The following is a 4,209-nucleotide window of genomic DNA, read 5'->3' on the forward strand; positions in this document are numbered from 1 at the left end:
TTTAAAATCTTAATGAATAAGATTTTACAACTCTATGAAAATGTATTTACAAATTAAATCCTAGTATTGAATAAATTAATATTCAGTAAAATTTCTAACATACTATAATATCTCCTAATTATTTGTATGTTGTACTGGCTCAAAATTTGTTAGTAAGCACATACTACCAAGTACAAAGCTTTCTGCCTTTTTTACTTTATTATTACCTTATCTTAAAAAGAATTTACTAAAAACCCAGTATAGGATCACAGAATCCTTGATGACCTTAAAGATCATCTAATAATGATAATGATAATTGCTAGTGGTAATTCTGCCAGCTAGTATTCTAATTGTTTTGCTTATATAAACTCATTCCTTCCCTATAACAATCCTATGAGAGTAACTAAGCTATGGTTATTCTTTTACAGAGGAAGAGATTGTGTCACGGAGAGTTAAAGAGCTTACCCAAAGTGGGAAGTTGCAGAGCTGTGACTGGCACCCAGGCAGTCTGACCCCTAGTCCATCCTTTCCACACCACCTTCTCTCTTGGACTGTGCTGTCTTTCCTGGGATATCTCAGGGGATGGGGAGATCATGACTTCAAAAAACCCTGTCCTATTGTTGGACACCTCTATTTGCTTCCTTGTGATGTACCAAACTTCTTCCTCCTGTATATTTCTTACATTCGTCCTGGCTTGGTCATCTAGACTAGGGGCTTCAACCCAGATTCTTTCAGGTTTAGTCTGGGTATAAAGAAATGGTGATTTCAGGATTTTTCAAAAACTTGTCATTTGATGATATTTGTTCCAGTTTCTGGTTTGCTTTAGATCGCTACTAGCTAGCTTAATTTCTTCTTCCATATAATAACCCTTCATATGATAGAATGCAATATGATGTGTCCTGCCAACTTTTCTCACTGTATGTTCTTGGACATGCTATTTAACCTCCTTGAGACTCAGTTCTGTCATCTGTAATTTAGGGATAATAATACCTACTTATTGGAGTGGTTTTAAAATTAACTTAAAGTCATCATTGCAGGAGGTCATATACTCTCATTGATAAAGATATACCTGATTAAAAGCCAGAACGGCAGGGATCCTTTCTATAAAGCAGTAGAAGAAGTTGCTCAGAATTTGGGTTTGAGGATTGAAAATATCATCTATTCTCATCAAGAAATAGTAACTGTTAGCACTACTAACATCAGTCCTGCACAGCCAAAATTATATGCCATAAATCCTGTGTACGCCAGTTTGAAAGGCTGTATGTACCCTAGAAAAGCCATGTTTTAATTCTAATCCCATTTTGTAAAGGCAGCCATTTCTTCTAATCCCTATTCAATACTGTATATTTGAAACTGTAATTAGATCATCTCCCTGGAGATGTGACTCAATCAAGAGTGGTTGTTAAACTGGATTGGGGGAGATGTGTCTCCACCCATTCGGGTGGGTCTTGATTAGTTTACTGGAATCCTGTAAAAGAGGAAACATTTTGGAGAATGCGAGAGATTCGGACAGAGCAGAGATTGCTGCAGCACCATGAAGCAGAGAGTCCACCAGCCAGCGCTTTGGAAATGAAGAAGGAAAACACCTCCTGGGAGCTTCATGAAACAGGAAGCCAGGAAAGAAAACTAGCAGGTGACGCTGTGCTTGCCATGTGCCCTTCCAGCTGAGAGAGAAGCCCTGTGTTCACCATGTGCCTTCTTACTTGAGAGAGAAACCCTGAACTTCATCGGCCTCCTTGAACCAAGGTATCTTTCCCTGAATGCCTTAGATTGGACATTTCTATAGACTCACTTTAATTGGGACATTTTCTCAGCCTTAGAACTGTAAACTTGAAGCTTATTAAATTCTCCTTTTTAGAAGCCATTCCATTTCTGGTATATTGCATTCTGGCAGCTAGCAAACTGGAACACGATGACGCTGCAAACTAGAACACTGTGACGCTGCATACTGCGGTAGAGATACTATAAAAATTTTACTAGTTCTTATGGATAAAGAAGCAGCCAATGCTCCTATCCAAAACAAAGCAGAACTTTTATATGATGATGAAAATACAATTAATAATAGTGGAACTTCTATTCTTACACTTTTCAGATCTCCCACACAGGTAAAAAAACTCAACAGTAAACCCCCTAGGAGAACACATCCAAAAGTCAATGCAAGAGATAAAAAAATAAGTGAAGCAAACCTTAATAAGATCCCAATTTTCCTGTACTTATAAACATGACTGCATGATAAGCAAGGATAAATGGAATAGTAATAATTCTGCATCAAGCTCTTTATGTGTTCTCTACATAGAAAATAGCCTTTCTGGTGTAAATCCATCTGTTGAAACAACAGCAATTGGAACAAGTTTTGAAAATGTCCATCCAGACAGAAGTAAAAATGAAAATGTATTAGAAAATCAAGAAGTCAGACAGGAAATAAGAGCTTAAAAAGGAAACAGGTGGATTTCGATGGTGAAAATTTTCTCTCTGATAATGGAAATTAAGTGTTTCAATATAAAACTGCTAAGATACGTGTTCTAGTTTGCTAGCTGCCGGAATGCAACACACCAGAGACGGATTGGCTTTTAATAAAAGGGGATTTATTTTGTTGGTTCTTCAGAGGAAAAGGCAGCTAACTTTCCACTGAGGTTCTTTCTTATGTGGAAGGCACAAGATGGTCTCTGCTGGTCTTCTCTCCAGGCCCCTGGGTTCCAACAACTTTCCCCGGGGTGACTTCTTTCTTCATCTCTGAAGGCCTGGGCTGAGCTGTGAGTGCTGAGATGAGGAATGCTGAGCTGCTTAGGCTGTTCTACGTTGTGCTCTCTCATTTAAGCACCAGCCAATTAAGTCAAACGTCACTCATTGCAGCAGACACGCCTCCTAGCCGACTGCAGATGTAATTAGCAACAGATGAGGTTCACGTACCATTGGCTTATGTCCGCAGCAACAAGACTAGGTATGCTCATCTGGCCAAGTTGACAACTGAATCTAACTAATACAATACATGAGGCGCCAGACAAGTCGCAGAATAAATTGAAAGCAAAGGCAACAAGTATACTGCCAAGGGCAAAGTGATTACTGGTCAGACAAAGTTAACTAAGTTTTTTAGACTATGAACTTGTCTTTTATGTGCTTTAGATTTATTTATATCTAAAACCTTTCACCAAAAGCATACCGTAAATTTTTATGTTTGCATGTTTCTTTGTCAAGATTTACAATACCCTTAATTTTTTTTTTTTTTTTTTTTTTTTTTTTTTTTTGAGGAAGGAAGGGAAGGAAAGACAGAGAAGGAAGGAAGGATAGAAGGAAGGAAGGGAGGAAGAAAGGGAAACATTTTTAAACATTTTCTTGTTTTATTATATTTTGTTTGTTTGTTTGTTTTTTACATGGGCTGGGGCCGGGAATCGAACCGGGGTCCTTCGGCACGGCAGGCAAGCACTCTTGCCCGCTGAGCCACCGCGGCCCGCCACAATACCCTTAATTTTTAAAAGATCAAGGTGTAAATTATACTAATGCTTTATTATTTTGATCAGGAGTGTATGTAAGGTTTGTATGTTAAGTATTGTTCAAAAATACTAGTATGACTTGCCAAACCCCAACCAAAACCATTCCAGCCAATACTGGGGAACACCTCAGGCAGTGCATAGGATTCTGCAAAAGTTCTATGCACTAGGGTAACTTTCCAGAAACCTACAACTTCCAGATGGGTCTTTGGACTACATAACTCCTGAAACCTAGAGGGGCCAGGCTTTCAGAACATCAGCTAGTTTCATCTTCTTACCCTGTATTATTGACTGCTTCGTCCAGCATGAAAAAGTTAGAATGGGCATAGGCCAGATACCCCTAACGAGTGGGATAGAAAGATCAAAGGTGATGGCAGAGTTACACAGAGAAGGTGGGGTTTAACAAACAAGTATGATTGCTGAATCATTATACTGTTATTTCTTGTAGTTGCCAGGATCTTAGAGCAGCTAGAAGTAAAAACCTAAAATTTTGGAATTGTAACCCATACCAAACTCTGAAATCTGTTCTACAACTGATTGTTGTGCTGTGCTTTGAAATGTATTGCTGTTTTGTATATATGTTATTTTTCATTAAAAAGAAAAAAAATCAATTGTGGTGATAAAAAAATATATATTTATTCCTTCTAGCCTCTTATACTCTGGAACAGCTAGAAGGGAAAATCTGAGAGGATGGTATGGCAGCCCATGACAAATTCTGGGATCTGTCCTGTAACTACTTGTT

General features: G+C 38.3%; 1 pseudogene; it reads left to right on the forward strand.

The window, feature by feature from the left end:
* Positions 1-288: 288 nt before the first annotated feature.
* LOC143661129 (PCNA-interacting partner-like) lies at positions 289-3,080 on the forward strand (annotated as a pseudogene).
* The last annotated feature ends 1,129 nt before the right edge of the window (positions 3,081-4,209 follow it).

The sequence above is a fragment of the Tamandua tetradactyla genome, chromosome 17 (assembly GCF_023851605.1).
Source record: "Tamandua tetradactyla isolate mTamTet1 chromosome 17, mTamTet1.pri, whole genome shotgun sequence".
Taxonomy (NCBI): Eukaryota; Metazoa; Chordata; class Mammalia; order Pilosa; family Myrmecophagidae; genus Tamandua; species Tamandua tetradactyla.